Genomic DNA, 23,797 nt, shown 5'->3' on the forward strand with positions numbered 1-23,797 from the left:
TCACCGCATTCACCACTCGTGGGACTTGGAAAAATCATCGTATATGTAGGAAGCACAATGGGCCACTGTAAGTCTAGCTGCCCTCGAAAATCCAAAAGCAATATGCATACAGGATGTCTGAGAATGAATGGTGGGGGTTCATGAGGTTACTGTGAAATATGTATTAAGCAATGGATTCAAAATGATTTTATTTAATAATTCAGTAATCCACTTTCAACCCATTGCACATAATACGATACACACTTCACAATAACCTCATGAAATTTCACCATTCATTCTCGGAAACAGTGCATATAAATCTGCATTCAGTTACTATACTTTATTTTAATTACCAAAATGACTGAAAAGGTTTTACCGTATAGAAGCGTGTTCAAAAATGTTCCAACAATTTTTTAATGTTACCTAATAATAATTATGTAAATATTTGTCACTGTTTCCGAGACGTAACAACGCATATCATAAAAAGCACCAAATTCTTCTCACAACCTACGAGTACTTTTTTGCGGATTTTCTTTCAAAACTCTGCGTGCATTCTCAATATTCCATACCATAAGTCTTTGACGACGTTGTAAATGTTTAATGTCGCCTTCTCCATTACTGAACCGCTGGAATCATCGTTGTGCTGCACGCTCACTAACGATACCTTCACCCTAAACTTCACATATTCTTCGAGCCGCGGCAGCAATAATCTTGTTTTCAATAGTGCTTTAGAAGGACTCTAATCTCAAATTTTATCACCTCTATTTTATATTATCTTATTAAGAATTTACGATTGTCACATGCTCACAATACGCAATAATCATCATAGCGTCCTGTAAATTGCATTGCTCAACTAAAGAAAATCATTAAAATCTTACTAAATAGTAAATACTAAACTTAAAAAACCGACATTACTTATGAGACGAACTAATAGTTTATGGATCATTACATTTGAAAATAAAAACAGTTTTGGGAGAAAGAATAATAAAAAAGGATCCTAGTTTCCATTATTTTTCTGTTTTATTTCATAGTCGAAAATGAATGATTCTGGGAATATGTGTTAATCAAACGTTTTCATTTCCCTGTCGGTGTTTATCCTTACCTATTTTTATTTTGGCGGTCTGATCCGACATCGCACTGGATGAGATGGTGGGACTCATGTGAAGTGGGATCACTACGACGCCGGACCTCCATCTGAAAGAACATAGGACATGACACTAACAACAAACATCCAAGCCCAAGGAGAAATTCCAACCCATGAATGCGGATTCCTTGCTCGCCTTGGAAGCGGCATACATCATGGCTGGTATACTGACAATTAATACAATCTTAAAATTTTACAGTATGTTGGTTGTTCCAATAATGGCACGAGGGTCAAAAAGATAGAATTCAAGTCCTGACTACAACCATAACTTCAAGTAATTAATTGCCACCGGTGTAGCTCAAGAGTAGAGTTCCACTTACACTAATTTGAACTGTCCATATTTTACGGTTAATGTCTAGCATCCAGACACGACGCTGAAAATGCCCCAATTTGTTGGTTGTCTTTGTTTCCTGCTTCTGTTCATTTGTTGAAAACTGCAAATGTATTAGATATTATTTTCTTTCTATAGGACAGGAAGAAACTAATACCTTTTTTTTAGTAGGTTATTTTACGACGCTGTATCAACATCTTAGATTATTTAGCGTCTGAATGAGATGAAGGTGATAATGCCGGTGAAATGAGTCCGAGGTCCAGCACCGATAGTTACCCAGCATTTGCTCATATTGGGTTGAAGGAAAACTCCGGAAAAAACCTCAACCAGTCAATTTGCCCCGGCCGAGATTCGAACCCAAGCCAACTGGTTTCGCGGCTAGACGCGCTAACCGTTACTCCACAGATGTGGATACTACTTCTTTAAATTGGTATTTTATTAAGGATCAGGAGAACTTAAATGACAATCAGGTTAACACTTTCTTAAGTGTTACATTTTTTCTTACACAACTGCAAGATTATGAGCTTTGTAACAACAACAGTTTCACTATCGGAAAATCGTTCAACACCATCAATAGACGTGTATGAAATATTAAAAAAAAAATAAAAGATAATCTGAAATTAAGAAATCGTGATGGGTTTTATGGGTTCAAAGTTTAGCAAAGTTTAAGGAACTTATGTCCACCATGTTAGGTGTTTTTTAAAAACGATGTGCTAAGGGTTTATCAAAGAAGTTTAACTATTTTGGAAAAATGGTTCGACTTTGTTCTCTCTTCATTCAAGCACTTCGGCATTTTGGATTTAAAGAAACCATTAACCTAACATTTGAAGACCTCAGAAATATTGTGACAGCAATTTTTTAATTAGTTATTTTACGACTGTTATGGTCATCTAGCGTCTGAATGAGATGGTGACAATGCCAGCGAAATAAATACTGGGACCAACGCCGAAAGTTACGCAACATTTGCTCCTAATTAGTTGACGGAAAACCCCGGAAAAACCTCAACCAGGTAACTTGTCCCAACCAGAATCTGAACCCGGGCTCATTTCACGCTCAGGCATGCTAACCGTTTACTCCACAGCGGTGAACTGAAAGCAAATAAACTTACAATTGATGACGATGAACTATACGATGAAAACACAGTACTAGACACAGTGTTCCAAGAACTAATAAAGCATGTACCAGCGGATGAGAAATGGGCGGAGTTTTTTTAGTAAATCCAAACGCAGCGTACCCAATTTGCTTATACTGTACTGATCAAATTTATTCTACCTATTCCGCCAACTTAACCACCCACCGACCCACCCATCCACCTGTCAGTCCCTCGTTCGCTCGCTCGCTCCATCCATCCACTCAACCACCTACCAATTCACACACCCACCCACCCATCCACACATTCATCCATCAATCCATCCATCCACCAATCCACTCATCCATCCACCCATGCATGCACCCATCCATCCATCCATCCATCCACCAATTCACTCATCCATCCATCCACCTCTCTACCCACCCACCCATCCAGCCATCTATCCATGCATCCATCCATCCACCAATCCACTCACTCACTCACCCATCCATCCCCCACCCACCTACCCACCCACTCATCCATCCACCCACCTACCCACCCATCCATCCATCCACCCACCTACCCACCCATCCAGCCATCCACCTACTCACCCATTCATCCACCCACTCACCCATCCATCCATCCATCCACCCACTCACCCATCCATCCATCCATCCACCCACCTATCCATCCATTCATCCATCCATCCACCCACCTACCCACCCATCCATCCATCCATCCATCCATCGAGCCATCCACCTATGCATGCATCCATCCATCCATCCATTCATCCACTAATTCACTCATCCACCTCCCTACCCACCCACCCATCCAGCCATCCACCAATCCACCCACCCATCCAACCATTCATTCACCCATTCACCAATCCATCCATCCATCCACTCATTCACGAATCCACCCACCCACCCATCCATCCATCTACCTATCTGCCGATCTACCTATCAACCTACCTCTACAATACATATCTACCTCCCCGCGTACGTATCTATCTATTTGTAAGATAATATTTGAATTAAGATTGGCTCGAATCCGTGAATTAATGGCACCGCTGATATTGCTTGAGAAATGTTGCGTTTGGGAAGCCCGCCGTTCCACTTCGCTCCTCCGCCCCCTCGTCGCGGTCCCACCAGTAGCATCCACCGCGATTTACAGTTATAAATTCTTTCATTCCTTTTGGCACCTGTTTTAAAGCAAGTATTGAAGTGGAAGAAGCAGTTTTATACCAGACGGTGACCGGACAACTCGGTGTTCTCCTGCTTTGACAAGGAACCTCCATTACATTGCACACTGTGTTTGAGTGCGTTACGACTTTTCGCGCATGACTGCACTACGCAAATGACAGCTTCAGAATTGGGATTTCTGCGAATTATTCCAAGACTCGTTATTACATAAACGATTGTGGTAATATTGCAGTCAATATTTTGGACTTTAAATTGATTAGCGAGCTGTGTTGTCATCGCAAATAAACATCAAGGCTTCTGACAGTGATTGGATGTTCACACACATCGCAAGAGTCGTGGATAATGAAATAACTTGTTTACAGGTATGTCTGAAATTTATTACGAACAGTGTACGCCGGTATGCCGCACCGGCACTTAATATTAAGCTTTTACCTTCACACCGGCTTTTGTTATTTTATACTGTACTGTATGTGTAGTAAGGTTGGAATCCTGTGAATCCGCATTTGATTTCCGGTAGGAGAGCAGAAATTTATTTTTCATTCCTCACAAATGGAATGAATTAATATTTCTTGTATGTGTGTGTGTTTTTTTTTTTTGTGTTATGCGTAATGCTCGCCACTTGACCAGAGAGGACGCTGACTGCATGCCTAAAATCCTCACATGATAGGAAAAAGGGCTCTCTGAGTCCCGGAAGGTAGTGATGATGATAATCACCACCAGGTTTCTTTATGATAATTTTTTACATTTTCGTGAAAAAAAATACAGAAAATATCGTTAAAACAGAGTTAAAAATGTGACAGAAATTTCGTGATTATTTTCTTCCACCCTGTAATGTCATACACAATCTTAATTAACAATATTCTTATACACGGCATTGTATTTCCAACATCTGTGGCGAAATAAATCTGTTGATAATAACAATAATAATAACTGTATCTTTTGTAAATTGTTACTTAACTCAGTTGTATTAAAAACCAGTCATCCATGGTCCTGCAGGCCATTAAAGGGAATAGAATTCCAAAATAATTTGTCTCTCTACTCTTTTGAAGTCATTGCTTACAGTAGCTGATAAAGATAGCAGATGATGTCAACTAATTGAATTTTACATACTTCAGAAGTCAACAACGCAGCGAAATAAGCATCAATCGTCAAATAATGTACTCTTTTAAGGCTGCGGAGCTAGCCTTTGGGCCCCTCTTCAGTTAAAGGGAAAAAATTACTTACGGGTAACAGCCGCAGACCAAATAGGCTAATTTAGTTTTTGATAACGATAATAAAGTAATAATAATAATAATAATAATAATAATAATAATAATAATAATAATAATAATAATAAACTGATAGGCCTATGTAACAAACTTCGATATTACAGGAGTTTTGGAGCTCAGAGTTTCATTACTTCGAACGTCAGACAAATGTTTGGATTCTCGGTTTCTTCGAGAGAAACCCGGATGGGCGATAACTCTAAATCTGTTTTTGACTCTAGCTATTGGTCCTGTTGGTTATTAGTTCATGCCTCGTGAAGCTCGGGTATGTCTTTCAATCCTACATTTTCATTCGAGCGCTAGTTCCTCGAGGGGAAGGAATTTTCTGATAAAATTTCGGCCCGTTAATGGGACCGGTACCCACCCAGCATCGTTACAAATTTGGGGAGCTACGATAGGGAGCGAAATTCGGTTCCGAAAGACGGCTATAACGGCTGAGGGAGGAATCATCGTGTTTACCACACGTTACTCTCGTACTGGTTGGATGATAGTTCATCTCCGCCGAGGCATGTGGACGTGAGACCAGCGGTCAGCTAGTCGACCTTCGCCCTTGAGGGCTGCCGCGCCACGGTACTGCTACATTTTATCCTATTTTACACAAATGTAAGAATGGACGAACGAAGTATTATTTGACTTTTCTGTTGTTCTAGGCCCTATTCTATTTTAATATATATTAATGACTTATTAAAAATTGACTACAACAATGCAATGGTGTTCACTATTCTTATACAGATGACACAGTTTTACTTTTTGGTGGAAAAACCTGGTATGATGCATATAATAATTCAAATAATGGACTTAAATTAATAAAAAAATGGTTTGACATAAATTATCTATCAACGAAAATAAAACCATAATTATTCCATTCTCATTATCTGAAAAATGTAACAAACCTCCTACATCTACATTAAGTATTAAATTACATAATTCTGATTGTTATCTTATACAGTGTAAATGTCCGATTATTAAAGAGTCCTCTGAAATTAAGTATTTAGGCATAATTTTCGATAATCATTTAAAATGGAATCAACATATTAATTACCTTTGTAATAAATTACGTAAAATAATATATTATTTTGTTTTATTGAGGAATTACTTGTCAATAAGTTTATTACGTACAATATATTTAACTTTATTTCAATCGGTAATTATGTATAGAATTATAGGATGGGGTAGCTCATTTAAATCCAATTTTAATTCACTTTATTTATTACAGAAGAAAATAATTAAAATATGTCTTCATAAACCTATTGATTTTCCATCTCAAAATTTGTTTATAGACTTTAATGTACTTAACGTAAGACAAATTAATTAATTAATTGCACAGTAGACAAATTGTATTGTATAATTATTAATTTCAATTCAGGAATCCGCCCCTGAGCACGAGTTCTACTCTTTCAGGGGCGAGCTAAAGTTTTTCTGTATGTATTATATTTTATGTTACAATTATTAGCAAAATAATAAATAAATAAATAAATAAATAAATAAATAAATAAATAAATAAATAAATAAATAAATATCAGCATCGACGGTGTGTCGGAATTTTGTCTCGCAGGGGTTCTTTTACATGTCAGTAAATCTACTGACATGAGCATGTCGCATTTAAGCACACTTAAATGCAATCGACCTGGACCGGAATCGAACCCGCAATCTCGGGCACAGAAGGCCAGCACTCTACCAAATGCGCCACCAAGGCCGACATCACCTGGCAATTCATGATATTTAAAATGTACATTTCACTACGCGATCTGAGAAGCCATTAACTTTCTTCTCGCAATAGCCCATAACCCTAGTATAGTAGTTTTTCATTTATATTTTTCTGACCAAGGGCTGGTTTTTCTCTGCGAACCCAGTATTCTCCAATCTTTCCTATTTTCCGCCTTCCTCTTAGTCTCCGCATATGGCCCATATCTCTTAATGTTGTCTTTCACCTGATGTCTTCTTCTACCAAAAAACTTTTCTCCCTTTCACCACTCCATCCAGTACTTTCAGTAGGCAATTTCTTCTTAGCCAGTGACCAAGCCAATAAATTTATTTTTCTCTTCCTGATCAGTTTCAGCATTATTCTTTCTTCACCCACTCTTTCCAACACAGCTTCATTTCTTATTCTATCTGTCCATTTCACCTCTCCATTCTTCTGCGTATCCAAATTGCAAATGCTTCTAGTCACTTCTCTTCACTTCGTCACAAAGCCCAAGTTTCTCCCCATACAATACCACACTTCACACAAAGCACTTCATTGGTCTCTTCTTTAGTTATTTTTACAGAGGTCCGCAGAAGATCCTCCTTTTATAAAGAAAGCTTCCTTAGCTACTACTATCCTCTTTTTGATTTCCTGGCAGCAGTTCATGTTACTACTTATAGTACACTCCAAGTATTTAAAGCTGTCCACTTATTCTACTGCCTCATTTCGAATTCACACGTTTACATTCTTTATTTTTCTTTCAATAACCATGGTGTTCGTTTTGTTTGCATTTATATTCATCCCATACAGCTCACTGTTGTCATTTAGCACCAGCAGCATATCCGCTAGTATCGTCTCGTTTTCTGCTAACAACAACATTATTATCAGGAAATGTTATGCACTTTATTCTTCTTCCTCCTACTATCACTCCTCCCATGTTCTGAAAACATTTCCTCACTAAATCCTCCAAGTAGATATTGAACAGGGTAGGTGATAAAGGACATCCTTGTCGTACTCTTCTCCCTGTTCTATTTTCCTCTGAGTGTAACAGTAGCCTATGTCTAGACTTCAAATAATCCAGCGTTTTTCAGTGCTCTTAGGCACTATCCATATTCCTTTCCAATAGGAGAGTACTGATTTTATTAATAAAATTATGTACAATGTAATTTTGTTGTTTTGATAAATTTTCTAGGATAAACTAATGCTTATACATATAGGTCTACGTACGTTGGATTATGCTTCTTAGGAATTAGAATCCCGTCTTTTATTTTTTCTGTTTTAATATGCTTGTTATTGTTATTAATGGTTATGAATAAATACAGTAGAATTCCAATTATCCGGATTGATTTTTAGGAAACTAAGAAATTATTTATTCAGTGACCAAAAAAAAACTTTTATTTACTCCAAAAGGCTGCAAACATTTCGTTTTAGCAAAAAAAAAACACACACACAAGTTCTGTTCGATACTGCAATATCAAGAGCTCCTTTTAATGTTTCATTGTATGTGCAATACTTAAAAAAATTTGTTATAAATATTTGTAATTTTTGTTCTTTTAATACATGCAGTATACTACTGCACTTTCATAGTAACATGTAGCTAGACTGATTTTCATTTCTGACTCAATCATTTGGATGTCTGCATATCGTCCACACCTGTGGAGTAACGGTTAGCGCTCTGCCGCGAAACCAGGTGGCCTGGGTTCGATTCCTGGTCGGGGAAAGTTACCTGGTTGAGGTTTTTACGGGGTTTTCCCTCAACCCAATACGAGCAAATGCTGGCTAACTTTCGGTGCTGGACCCCGGACTCATTTCACTGGCATTATCATCTTCATTTCATTCAGACGCTAAATAACCTAGATGTTGATACAGTGTCGTAAAATAACCCAATAAAAATTGTCGTACTCCTCTCCCTGTTCCATTTTCCTCTGAGTGTAATAGTATGTTTATTCTTCAAATAATCCAGCGTTTTTCAGTGCTTTTAGGCACTATCCATATTTCTTTCCTATAGCACAGCACTGATTTCATTAATAAAATTATGTACAATTTAATTTTGTTGTTTTGATGAATTTTCTAGAATCAAACTAATGCTTATACATATACCATACGTACGTAGCATTAGGCCTATGCTTCTTAGGAATTACAATCCCGTCTTTTATTTTTCCTATTTTAATAGGTCTGTTATTATTATTAATGGTTATGAATAAATACAGCAGAATTCCAATCATCCGAAAACCAAATATCTGGCTAGATTTTTAGGAAACTAACAAATTATTTATTCAGTGACGAAAAATACTTTTATTTGCTCCAAAAGGCTGCAAACATTTCGTTTTAGAAATAAAAAAAAACACACACACAAGTTCTGTTCGATATTGCAATATCATGAGTTCCTTTTAATGTTTCATTGTATGTGCAATACTTAAAAAAATTTGTTATAAATATTTGTAATTTTTGTTCTTTTAATACATGCAGTACTACTGCACTTTCATAGTAACATGTAGCTAGACTGATTTCCATTTCTGACTCAAGCATCCGGATTTCTGCATATCGTCCACACCTGTGGAGTAACGGTTACCGCATCTAGCTGCGAACCCGGGTTCGATTCCGGGTCGGGGCAAGTTACCTGGTTGAGGTTTTTCCGGGGTTTTTCCTCAACCCAATATGAGTAAATGCTGGGTAACTATCGGTGCTGGATCCCGGACTCATTTCACCGGCATTATCACCTTCATCTCATTCAGACGCTAAATAACCTAAGATGTTGATAAAGCGTCGTAAAATAACCTACTTTCTACATATCCCGTTCATGTCCTGATATTTATAAGTCTTCTGTACTGTACTGTCAAACAAAATAATAAGTTAATTAATAGATACACAGGTAAATAAATAAATTGTATTACTGTAAGTTTCTTCTACAAAAGTAATTTGGTGAGGTTACACCATTGCAGCAAAAGGATCGAGTAAAGCTATCTCTATCTGTCAAAGAACACAAATATGAAGAGTAGCAGAAATAGGTTAAACGTCAGTCAGATGAGAAAGAAAACCTATCAGAGAAGCCGAGACTATGTGCCAATACAACAGCTGCACCGTTATGCGCGAGGAAATGAGAGCTCCGCAAGAACGTTTCCGAAGAAACGCTTTATTAAGTAATCTTCAAACCGCATGATTTGCGAGATGTTCCGTTACCAGGATGTGCAAAGCGGTGTAGACAATACTCAACTTGTTTTAACAACCAGGTGATTGGTCGATAAAGATTCAGTGAGCACTACTTACATTATCAACTTACTTACTTTTTAGTAATTTTCTAAATTAGCAGCCTCAGAACAAATTTTATTTTGGGGGGCTAAAACTTCTAATCTCTAATCGACCGTAGTTTTGGCGGCCCTGATCTAGCGGAATTCTGTCGTAGAACCATCACTTAAAGAAACCGAAGTTCAAACACACGACAAGGCATAGGCTTACACAATAGCCAGAAGAGGAAAGAAGCTGATCTGAATTTACTTCACTCCGTATAGATATGTGTGAAATGCTAAGAATAAATTCACACTTTCAGAATGGGTTCCGTAAGCACAATAGATAAACGCGCAGCCGTTCCCATTTGGCATTGTGCAGATTGCACTCTTCGACGTGCGTGGGTGACAGAGGAAACATTCACGTGCATATGTTACAGCAAACGATTTACTCTTTGGATATTTTTAACATTCAGGTTGCTTGACGGGCAGTCGATTCAGATGGCTAAGTGGTCAGAAGTACGAACGGTATTAAGCACAATACAACCCGCATCGTGTGTTCGCACTCCGCTAAAAGATCATTTAATAGCTTTAATACACTCGTATTGTGTTGTTGTGCAACATTCGATATTGCGTTCAAGTAGTCTTTATTTCAACAACTCTTATCCACTAATGTAACTCAGAGAGTAAGTATTCGTTTCATATCTTCTGTGAATAATAATAATAATAATAATAATAATAATAATAATAATAATAATAATAATAATAATAATAATAATAATAATAATGAATGAATGCATATAGTGTTAGTTTATTTATTTTATTTATTTATTTAACCTGGTAGAGATAAGGCCATCAGGCCTTCTCTTCCCCTCTACCAGGGGATTACAACTACAATATTAAGAATACAATTACAATTATAATTACAATTAATATTGAATTTACAAATACAATACAAATCAAAATGCTAAAAGATTAACAGACTAATAAAAGCTAGACAGTTCATTGTAAAAATTAAGAAAGAAAAAAATTTTTTTTATTAACTAAGTAAAAATTAAACCTACTCTACGCAGTAAGAAAATGCTTAATAAGTTTGCTTTTGAACGCTATTAAATTCCGACAGTCTCTGATGTCACTGGGTAGGATATTCCACAAGCGCGAAAGCGAGATTGTGTATGATGATGAATACGATGATGTCTTATGTGTTGGTATGGCTAGTATGCGGCTATTTTGCGTGCGTGTGAAGAGATTATGATATGACAGGTAACTGAAACGGGAGGCAAGGTAGGTAGGTGTAGGTGTAGAGGTGTGAAGGACTTGGAAAAAAAGAACAAGAGAATGAAAATTTCTACGTTCGTTAAGCAGTAGCCAGTTTAGAGTTTGGAAGGATGGGGTAATGTGGTCAGCGCGACGGACATCGCAGACGAAGCGAACACAAGAATTATGAACACGTTGTAATCTTTGCGACTGGTTGACATTGAGGTCGGTCAGTAGAGAATCACAATAATCGAAGTGGAGCATTACTAGTGTTTCCACTATTATTTTCTTGAGTGATAGCGGGAGGAATTTTCGAATGCTGTTTAAGGAATGTAGTATATGGAAAGCACTTTTTTGATGACAGTTGGGAGGCCGGAGGGATAAAGACCTTTGGGGAGGCTGTGACGTAGATGGGAAGATAATATTAAAATGGATTTGAGGGATGTGGGATATGATGATAGACTGGATTAATCTTGCTCAGGATAGGGACCGATGGGGGGGCTTATGTGAGGGCGGCAATGAACCTCCGGGTTCCTTAAAAGCCAGTAAGTAAGTATAATAATAATAATAATAATAATAATAATAATAATAATAATAATAATAATAATAATAATGTATGTCATTTCTTCCATAATGGTTATTATTATGTATAAATGTCACACTAATCGTGATTTCCACGAAAGCAAAAGCGAAACATGAGTTGCATAGATGCCACGGTTGTGGGTTCGAGTCCCGCTAAAAGCATGGATTTTTGTTGCATGCCAATGTAACGTTTTGTACCGTGTATACTGTACGTCACTGAAGTCCCATCATGCATCAGTCTAAAAGCACTGGTGAGCAAATTATGTCCCGGCCGGAAAGCAGATACATAGCGCCTACGTCTTACACTATCGGTCAAGGCCACGACTGACTCAGTCTGAGCAGAAGCTAAGACGAGACTAGGCAGATAGTATTAGAATATCGTTTGAGTTACGTTTTAACTGCTTATATTTAAGGCGAAGACCATAACAAAGAAAGAAGGTAAACGTGTGAATTCGAAATGAGGCAGTAGAACAAGTGGACAAATTGGGAAGTACTTTAAGTAGTAACATGAACTGGTGCCAGGAAATAAAAAAAGAGGATAGCAATGACAAAAGAAGCTTTTAATAGGAAAAGAAAGATCGCCTGCGGACCTCTGAAAAAAGAACTAAGGAAGAGACTAGTGAAGTGCTTTGTGTGGAGTGTAACGTTATATAGGACAAAAACATGGCCATTACGACGAAGTGAAGAGAAACGAATGGAAGCATTTTAAATGTGGATATGGAGCAGAATGGAGCGTGTGAAATGGACAGACAAAATAAAAACTGAAGGTGTGCTAGAAAGAGTAGGTGAAGAAAGAGTAATACTGAGACTGCTCAGGAAGAGAAAAATAAATTGGCTGGGTCACCAGATAAGGAGAATCTGTCTAGCGAAGGATACAATGGAAGGAATGGTGAACGGGAAAAAGTTCGCGGCAGAAGAAGAAGATATCAGATAACATTAAGATATATGGATCGTATGAGGGACCAAGAGGAAGACGAAAAGTTGAGAATATTGGAGAATGCTGAGTTTGCAGTGAGAGACTGCCCTTGCACAGAAAACAATGAATGAATGTTGTATCATGCGCTTACGATAATTAAATGAAAGTACTTGGGCAAAATTGATCGATTATTTATCATTCGTTATTTGTAACATTGTCGTAAGTGTAACCCTGGTGTCGTGTTCATCTTACAGTAGGCCTAAGAATTCTATAGGGTTTCCAATCTCGAGCACCTCAAACACTTTCCTAGCTTGTTGCTAGCCCTTCGCTCGCAGCTACGGAAGCCACTTTTACCGTGAAATACGTAAACAAACTACTCTTTATTAGTATGATTAAACTACAAGATTAAGAGTGTAATTAAATGATATCGCAGTGTTTAATCTTGCAATAAAATACAAATGCTCGAAATGATGTCCATCTGCTCATAGACAAGCTTTGCAACTTTTGCATAAATTGTTGAATAAATAGTCCCAGTTCTTCGTGTGTGATATATTATGAAGAACATTACGAATATCATGTAATGGGAGCTCATGCAACTGATGAATGTGTGTAGTGCGTATAGGGTAAAGGTTGGTAATATTGTGATATGAGTAATATTGCGATAGTATTACAATTGTAATACAATGTATTACAATTTTACTGAGCGAGAGGAAGATCTGTTTTTGGGTCAAAATATTAAAGGAATGTTCGTGGACAAGTTTCTGCACAAAACCGGTCCTTCTCTCGCTCAGTAAAATTATAATACATTCTCAAAATGAACTATCACAATATCAATCGTACCACAATATTACCAACCTTTACCCTACATATTGAAATATGAAAACTTCGACACAACAAAGTATAAAAATACTACAAAAAACAGTCTTAATCAGTGAATTGCTTTGGTTAGTTCGTCTAATATGTTAACTCCTGACTTAACATTGATATCATTCACAGGCGTAGCTCAGTTGGCTCAGGTCCTTGGTTGCGGTCTGGTGTGGGTTCGATTCCCGCTTGGGCTGATTACCTGATTGAGTTTCTTCCGAGATTTTCCCCAACCGCAAGGCTAATGTTAGGTAATCTATGGAGAATCGTGGGCCTCATCTCGCTGTCACCAATCCCATCGACGCTAATTATATAAAGCAGCTCTAATTTCAGCACATCATCCGACATCTATCTCCGGATGCATATGATGTAAGTACCATTTGCATTGATGAAATGTCGTGCCAGTGGTTTTTGGCAACATACTGAACTGCAAGAGTTTTGCCAGCATCATTAAAATAAGATGCTATCTTAATTGAGCATCAAAAAACCTTACGGTAAAACGTCAAGCACCGTCAGATCTTAGAAGTGCTTGATTTGCATGTAACCTTTGTTGTTGCACACTAATTATTCATACATGTTATGGTGACAATGTACAATGTCTAACACAATGCATAACAAAACTGTAAATACGATGGTATCAACCACTTCCGTCATTTAAGCTTACCCTTTAATGAACTTTCATCTTCGACTTCTAGCGGTTTGTCGACAGCTGTACAGAATCGATGCACAAGACCACGATAATAACAAGCTTAGTGCTGAGGAAGCGGACATTTCTCTGACATCACAGTCATCATCTTCCCGTTGTTCATTCTATTTATTTCAAGATTTGAACCTTTTGGTCCGTTCCAATTCTACTCGGATGAAGCTTTTGTAACAACAGCCACACGCACGATTTATTATTATGTGTATGTACAGATGCTGATCGTTGCCAATCACAATAAACAACTGAATATCGTGTATTTTTCAGTGTTAATAAATAACTTGTTAAAAGAGGTGCTCTGGAATTTACGTCATTTCTTAAGTTATCTTTCAAATGTAGCTACAGATGTAGCAAATTAATTCCTTTAGTTTTCTGTGATATAAAATTTCTTGCCCGAAGAAGTTTTCTTTCGAATGTATAATTCTATATAGTACAGACCAAGAAACAAAATTTGGGCCACCTGAATTTTCCAAGTTTCAGTTATAACATACTGTACATGCTCAGTGCTTACGTCATAGGCTAACTGGAGCTTTGAAAATTCAGGTGGTCCAAATTTTTTTCTGGGTCTGCACAATAACTAGTTTCTATGACAGAAAAAAAAAATATTCTGGAGAAATAAGGCTATATGTAGATCTATACACACCACAATCAAAATTAAAAGGAGAATTTTAATGCAAATCTGGCGCCTAGTCACCCCACTTGAGTTGTGTGGATATAAAGGGAAAGATTGGGACGGTGTCGGATGTAATTCTTGGGTAGCTCAGTCGGTAGAGCATTCGTGCGTTATGCGAAGGGTCGATACCCGGTCCCGGAACAATTTTTCCCATGAAATTATTCAAGTCTGCTTCACAGGGAGCTTTAGCCGAAAGCCAGATTTGCATAATATATACGACACTGTAGGTACGTTAACAGAAAACCACAATTCAAGTCACACAGAATTTGTATGCACTCAAAGTTGGGTTTCTGGCGCCTTGTCAGTCCACTTGAGTTGTGTGGATATAAAGGGAAAATTGGGACGGTGTTGGGTGTAGTTCCTGGGTAGCTCAGTCGGTAGAGCATTCGTGCGTTAAGCGAAGGGTCCCGGGATTGATACCCGGCCCCGGAACAATTTTTTCCCATGAAATTATTCAAGTTTGCTTCACAGGGAGCTTTAGCCGAAAGCCAGATTTGCATAATATATACGACACTGTAAGTACGTTAACAGAAAACCACAATTCAAGTCACACAGAATTTGTGTGTAATCAAATTTGGGTTTCTGGCGCCTTGTCAATCCACTTGAGTTGTGTGGATATAAAGGGAAAATTGGGACGGTGTTGGGTGTAGTTCCTGGGTAGCTCAGTGTTCGCATCCCATCGTTCCTATGATATGCACGAAGTACTGTGATATTTTACTGCAATAGACGCCAGTTTTTCTATGAACTGAGGTCCTAACATTATGTTTTACTTGCAACTGTACTGTACTTTGCAACGTAAGGATGAAGATGCTAAAGAGATACAACAAGACAATGAGTTGTTACAATCAATGACACCATTCTGTCTACGTACATAATTATACTTGCTCTGGGTTTGAAGGGCAGGCTGTTAATGGACATGCATTCAATGAATTCGAAGCTACTCTTGTGTATCTACGTGAGAGCAATAACAAATTAGGGTCATTACCCGAGTCAGACCGTTACATCATACGTCAACATAGGTAACGCAAACGAAACCCCGGATTTGATAATTATAAGAAGCCACACAACGGTGCTGTACGGCCATACCAATTTCCGAGTCACGACTCTGTGTGCAATACACAAGTCGCGTGGATAAATTGCCCATACGACCATTCTTATACTCCATAATTTGCTGCTGTGCGCTTTCACAGGCCAACAGTTTAGATGTGCCGTTACTGTTGTAGTTTTTCCCCTTGCAGAGTATCCCTTCCTTCTTTGTACGTAAGTTTTATTGTCTACATAAAGCAGCGAAAGCTTTTTGTGGAGATATAACGCTGTCTTTAACAGTGATAGGCCCACCCAAACTATGGTTCGCTAGTTTTTTCTGCACTGGTTGCGTGGTCTAGACTCTAGACCAGTGGTCGTCAGCACTCGCTGAAATGGGTAGAGTGCATGGAGAGTAAGGAAATATGCTCCGTCGTGCACAAGGGATAAAGAGACAGCATAACCGCCAGCAGCGACGATTGCACGCTAAGGCAGTGTCTTGTCCGCGGATAAGAGACACTAGCCCGAGAGTGCAGTGTTCTGATGACCGCTGCTCTAGATTCTAGTCTAGACCATCAGCCTGTTACGCAAGTGGTCAGGGTTCGAATTCCTGTCACTTGGCATATTTCTTTGAAAAACCAACAGTGACACTTATGGCAGGCAAGGTTGTAGTTGGGACTTATGTCGGGGTTCTCCCGTTTTCTCGATTGTAAGCATTAAACATCATTCCGGTCGATCTTCATTCGATTATCATATTCCTAGCAATTCTCTGATCACTGTACAGTGCACATGAAAATGAATTCGCAGCGAAGCTTAGCACAGTCAACTGGTATGAGTGATAATACACCTATCCGGGGGTTATCGTGATAGTTCGTATGGATATAGTGATTCAGGATATAATAGGATATGTTTCGTCAGTTATTCTCTTAGTCCCTCGGCAAGTCAGCGCTAATACACAGGAGTTTTTTTTTAATGTAGAACTACGTCTTTCTATTCCGTCCGGTAGGTCGTCAACCGCTCGGTAACGATGTCCAAAAAAAATGTTACAATAGAATCGTTTATAACTTTTGAACAAATAAATATAGCGAAACGAAAAATATACCACCGCGTAGACAAAGGAGTCCCGTATTCATAAAGCCGAGTCTGTGGCTGCAGTGCTTGAGCGCCGACCTTCCGTCCAGGCGACCCGGGTTCGATCTCAGGCCAGATCGTAATGCAATTTGTGGTGAACAAAGCAGACGTTGGAGTGATATTCGTGAATTCGACGCTGAGAGGTGGCCCACCTAGGTAGCCCGGATGACATTCATGAATCCAACGCTGACAAGTGGGCCATCCTGCCTCAGCTCCTGATAGACCCAGGTCCTGTTTCGCGAACGAGTAGTCTGATAAGCCCTTCCTGATCAGCCGATGCTGACAGATTGGCCATCCTGTTTCAGCCCCTGATAGGTTAGGTTTCATCCGCAAACAAGTAGCCTGATGAGCTCTAGGGGCCCGAGCCCCAAACTCTTCTATATCAGCAGCGGAAACCCGTACTACTCCAAGACTTCACCCCAGCCTATTTTTACTATTGCAAATGATAGCAGTAACTAGTGGAAGATAGTAGTCGTTTTGAAGCACGTTGATTGTAAATATGTTGCACAAAATTACGGCAAAATTTGAATGTGCCAACACGCCTTGGCATTGACTGCGTGGGAACCGTCTGGATGCGACAGTAAGAAAATTCTGGGAGATTTCCAGAGATTCAACTCATCTCGCTTCTCCCTTTTGAGGGCTGTACGCACAATGGATCAACTATGGTCTGAATGCAAATAACTTCCCCCTCCGTAAGCAAACGTAAAAATAAAGACCACTCTTTTAAATACAGTATAGAAACTACTGAAAATTTATCACATAACGGAACGGTATTACCAAAAAATTGTGTATTGAGGATGGAAGAATAATTAAAATGAAACAACGAAACTGTACGGCAACTTTTTCCGATTACATTGGTATTCAGGTCATTATATAGAACGAGCAGAACGGTGGTGGCAAAGGAAAGAAATACTGTAAATAACGATTTCTTTGACCACCAAATTTCAGCTCCAAATTTCTCCAAACTTAAATCGAATTTCTGGCCTGGTACGTCTATGTAGGTCTACTAGTCATTCGACTAAAGATGTTTTACGTATAACTTTCAAATCGATTTATTATCAATTAACCTGTCTATCGTTCTATCTAATATAATAAAATAAAATATATAATATAAATATAATATAATATAATGTAATACAATATAATACATAGGCTACCTCTGATTGAGGTTCTGGCTGATATGTACATAGGCCTACATTTATTATCAGTCAGTACATCTCACTTGATGTGTCAGAGGAAAATCTTGTTTGTATACATCTGAATTCTGACTAGTGTAATATGTAGCTAATCGGCGATGTATGCAATGGAGGGGGAAAGGAACTGGGCACCGTACCCCATTAACTCCTGGCCTAGTTGCCTCAACAACAACAATATAATATAATATATAATACAATATAATGTGAAATGATATAGTAATGTAACTACCTACCAACAAACCTGTTGCTTATCCATCCACCCAAAAACCCAGCCACCTACTTAACTATCTACCCACCAACCCATCCATCCATTCGTCAGTCCCCCTACCCACCCATTTATTATCTATCTATCTATCTATCTATCTATCTATCTATCTATCTATCTATCTATCTATCTATCTATCTATCTATCTATCTATCTATCTATCTATCTATCTATCTATCTATCTATCTATCTATCTATCTATCTATCTATCTATCTATCTATCTATCTATCTATCCATCCATCCATCCATCCATATAAATGAATTATATGTGGAAGTGCTGTTAACAAATGTACTAGAGCTCTTAACTAGTGCATAATACTCTCATTCATGATGAGGAACAAAACAGCAAACGCCTTTTCCGAAAATATTCTAGGCCACATGACTCCGAAGTGGAATAAATATAGAAGTGTCAAGCACTGCAACATACGAATTCCTTGCATTGTCACCTTACGTGTACTCAACGATGACATGCAAGATTCCATCTTCCTCTTTTGGATTTTTAACGTGGTTGTTCCATTGTTTAGGTAATTTTACCAGTCTGGTGTGCTATTTCCTGGTAGCGATCGCAAAATTCACCTTGACCACGGAGCATTACTACTGGAAAATTACTGGTCTTCCGCTCTACAAACCTCGGATCCGAATGCTGGCGTACACAGTGACCACATTCAGTTTCGAAAGACACGAAGCAAGACAGACAGAGAGAGAGAGAGAGAGAGAGAGAGAGAGAGAGAAAGGAGTTCGTCGTCATCTTACAGAGTTATTATTATTATTATTATTATTATTATTATTATTATTATTATTATTAATTCACTTAGGTTAAAGCTATGACCAGGGCCGGTATTTTTATTAGCGATAATCACGAAATGTGACTGAGCGATGCACCAAGAGGTAGGCTACATGCAGGTTTTATCATGACTGTGACTGATTTATGACAGTAAATTTGTTGCGAATTTTTGCAAAAAAAAAAAGTTTTTTTTTTGTGAAAAATATTCATTTTTGCCCTAAAAACGAAAAAGGGTTTTTTAAAAACTCATTTTAAAGAAATACAGGAATATTAATTTTGAAGATGTTAGCTGCAAAAGAATAGGGAGACAAATTATTATTATTTGGAACTTTTATTATTCTCTTTAGTGGCCTGTAAGACCACTAATAACTGTTTTTTTTATATAATGCTGAGTTAACAATAAGGCTAATTTACAAAGGGTATTAGGTATTATTATTATTATTATTATTATTATTATTATTATTATTATTACTATTAACAGCTTCATTTCGCCATGAATGTTGCAAATACAATACTGTGTACCAAATTATTAGATTACCAATTAAGATTGTGAGTGTATGCATTACATGGTGAAAAAAAATCTCGACATTTTTAAACTGAAGTATAATATTTTATTAATTTTTCGCGAAATATTTGACAAATTGTCACCAAAAAATGACAAGAGGAAACAAGAACTATGGGAATATAGAGAGAACAATAAGAAGACAATGAGAATACAAGGGCAACAGGAGGAATAGGAAAACAGGAGGAAGGCAAAAAGAACAAAGGGAAGACAAGGAAAACATGGAGTATACAAGAGAACGGGTGGAAAACAATGACGATAAGTAGGAGTAGACAGCTTCACAGTTTCTTACAACATAACTGTGATTGTCACCTAACCTTCAGACAATAATGTATGAGAACTTCCACTTCTAGGTGTTTCACCCACACCCCGTATCCCACGAAGTTAACAATCACGTCTATGTGTGCTCCTGTTGGATTTGTCTTTTGTAGCAGATTTACACAATGGGTAATAATGTGAATTTGTTTTCAGGATGATGCTTATTAGCTGAGGTTTGTGGTTTCTGAAGACTTCCTGCTGTTACAATCAGGCCATGGGACCTATTCTGAGAAAAATTGTGTACTCTGTCGTGCTGGCAATTTTCTTCTTGGTAAGTTACACGACGAATTCGAACAATATGTGATACCGTTACGTCATATGTCGAGTAAGGGCAACATTGAAAAATGTATCATACAAACTGCTTATGTTCACGTAGACAGACACCGGTAATGAGGATAGCGAGATGACAAAGATTAGATCTTGAAGCCGGAAGATACCATGTTCCCTCAGATCAGATTACGATATATGTTTCAAGGAAAACGAGACAACTGTGAGGACTATATCACAAACTTCAACATCCAACTTCATAAACATTTTCTCAATTATACACGTCGGAACAGTTGTTGCACTACATCAGTAGTTTTATCGAAAAAGTTTATTCAAGATGGCTTTACTACTTTTAGGGCCAATTTCACCAACCGTATTTAAATTTAAATAACACTCAGCTTATCTCGCATTTCACCACGCATTTAATGACAATTTAGCGCGCTATTAGGTAATTATAATAAAATTAAGAGTCCGATTTTGGCCTATTAGCGGTTAAATTCTAGCTAAGATGGCAGCAAGAAACGTAATGGTATTATAAATAGTGAAGGAGAGGATTACGATAACTGTCCCAGGAGAAGGAAGCCAAAACGTATCCAGGAATAAAATGACCTATAGGGTTAAATGACTTCTTTCCCGAACTAGACGATAAATATTTTGTATTGCATTTCCGTTTGGACGAGAATAAACTCTGGAAAATTTACAGCAAACAAAAGTAGGACCTACACCTGGAATAATTCGAAACGGATGAGTATTTCTGCAAAAATAATTTATTACTGAATATACTCTTTTATCGGCAAATACTGAATACGTCTAGGCTCTGTAACAATTATATTTTTCTATGTACAACATTTTTGCAAAAAATAAGTTATACAATATTTTATCGGCAAATATTAAATATGTCTAAGTTCTGTAACAATTATATTTTTCAATGTACAATAACATTAGACTACATAGCCTTCCAGTAAAACACATTAAACTATTACTGGAAAATGTTCAGAGTTTGAAAGTACGGTACCAGTAATTAATTTTAAATTAATGCAATGACAAACATATACATATTTATTTAATATATCTGACAAAATATTTCCAACAATGAATCATGTTACAAATAAGACAGAACTGGAATCAAGAAGTTACATGCAACGGTGCCAAGTAATGCCGGATACATTACGCAATGTCATCTTGTCTGTTAAAATTTACAAACACCTTCCCGCTTTTGTTTCAATTATTGTCATTTGTTCAATTCATTCAAAGTATTTTCTGCAAATCCAGCACTCTCTAATCTTTCCTATTTTCCACCTTCCGCTTAGTCTCCGCATACGATTCATGTTCTCGTATCTTAATGTTGTCTATCACCTGATATCTTCTTCTGCTCCGAACTTTTCTTCTTCATTATTCCTTCCAGTGCATTCTTCAGTAGGCAGTTTCTTCTCAGCCAGTGACCCAATCAATTTCTTTTTCTCTTTTCAGTTTGAACACTATTCTTTCTTCACCCACTTTTTCTAGTACACTTCATTTCTTATTCCGTCTGTCCATTTCACACACTCCATCCTTCTTCATATCCTTATTTCAAATGCTTCTAGTGGCTTCTCTTCACTTCGTCGTAATGTTCATGTTTCTGCCCCAAACAATACTAAACTCGACAAGAGACACTTCACTAGTTTCTTAGCATTTGTTCAAGGTCTCTTAAAAGTCTATACTATACAGTATGTTCAGCATAGTAAAAGTATCACGGCCATAATAATTCTACATCAGAATGTGTTTTGTTGGTATAATTACAGTAATAAGTTTTGCTTAGTTAATTATTCTCTTAAATTGTCATGGTGAAATGCGGACTTGTTTAACAGAGGACTTAAATTTAATAAAATATTAACTACAAAAAATCTAAATCACGTTTGGTGAAATCGATTATTTAATTAGGCTACATTAACAGCGCGATTATCTAGCGTCGATATAATTGATGATACCAAAATTAGTTCGATTTACTATGAAATTACCTAACATTCGTCTTACTGCTGAGAAAAACCGCAGAAATGCTCAATAAAATAATCAGCCTAAATCCAAAATCGAACCTACGACCGAGTGTAGTCTCTAGAACCATTCATTACCCCTAAACCACCCCAGTGACACACTTTATTTTTACTTCAATAGTATTTTGAACTAATACAAGGTGAATATGGTAAAAAAATTAGTGTCTTTATAACATAAATTTCTTCAATACATGTTCCACAACAATTCAGTTCTTCAATGTGTTATCAATAAATTCTTTCTGTAGTTCTTAACTATCATTCATAAACGAAATCATTATCTCTGTACCCAAATGGGCAAATACACTTTCGTTTTCTGGATTGCATAAAAGTACTTTTGCAATTCCGAAAAGTAAAATATCTCGTTTCATTTATAAACGGCTGCGTTCTTCAGTAGATGAATATTTTGTACAAATTCACACAATACAGATATTCTTATATTACTCTAAGGAGAAGCGGGGTAGTGTCGCGATTACAATGTTGCCCTGTAAGCCGAAAGTTGCGGGTTCGATTCCCGATGGAGTCACGGATTTTCTCAATAATTCACCTAATCCTTTCGGCCACACTAGGGCTCTAAGGTTCGCTCAGTGTCTAATAGAAATGAATTGTAGAAATATTTCCTGACACTAACTATATAGTACTACTACTACTACTATTACTACCAAGCTTATTACTACTTTGAATGTGGAGTCTCACGAGACGATTCCAGTTCTTTGGAATGAAGGTTCTGGAGAATATTAAGAATAAAGAGCTAGAACTAATATGATAGGGTAACACAAACTGGCGAGAGAGGTCTACTTTCATTTGTTTACATTGGCACGCCAGCTTTCGAAGATATGATGTTCTGCAGTTTATCAGCTGATTGCTTATTTTGTGTTATGTTTCACCTGTACTGTCTGCTCTTCTTCAGACATCTTGTTTATGACCTGATACCAATACAGTATTTTAAAAATTAGGCTGCTCTGTAGGATACTGTTCCCTCTTTCATTCCACAGTCACATACCACACCACGGCACCAGCAGATTACGCAGTGACGACTTTGGCATCACGTACCGCCAAAATGACTCATTAGGGGCACCATGTTCCTATTCTTAAAATGATTGTATATTATCCTTCAAAAATTCAATACTTATTTCTGAAATACTCTGTATGAATTTTGTGTAACTTTTGAGGATAATAACAAATAAACATTTTAAGTAAGATGTTCTCAATATTCACTTAACAAACTGGGTTAGAAGTCCAGGATAGTATTTTATACTTGTGACTTGATGTTTTCACTTGTGAATGAAAAATGACACAGCAATGATAGAGATAAATGACTCGTCCTAAATAA

At 37.5% G+C, this 23,797-nt stretch overlaps 1 protein-coding gene across 1 annotated transcript in view; it reads right to left on the minus strand.

Moving 5' to 3' along the window:
- Nucleotides 1-23,797, minus strand: part of LOC138701086 (solute carrier family 22 member 3-like) — a 54,190-nt gene that overhangs the window by 24,212 nt on the left and 6,181 nt on the right. Inside the window, exon 2 of the mRNA XM_069827656.1 lies at nucleotides 1,082-1,173. The gene's annotated coding sequence lies outside the window, so the exon portion shown is untranslated. The remainder of the gene's footprint in view (nucleotides 1-1,081; nucleotides 1,174-23,797) is intronic.

This window comes from Periplaneta americana, chromosome 6 (genome assembly GCF_040183065.1).
Source record: "Periplaneta americana isolate PAMFEO1 chromosome 6, P.americana_PAMFEO1_priV1, whole genome shotgun sequence".
Classification (NCBI taxonomy): Eukaryota; Metazoa; Arthropoda; class Insecta; order Blattodea; family Blattidae; genus Periplaneta; species Periplaneta americana.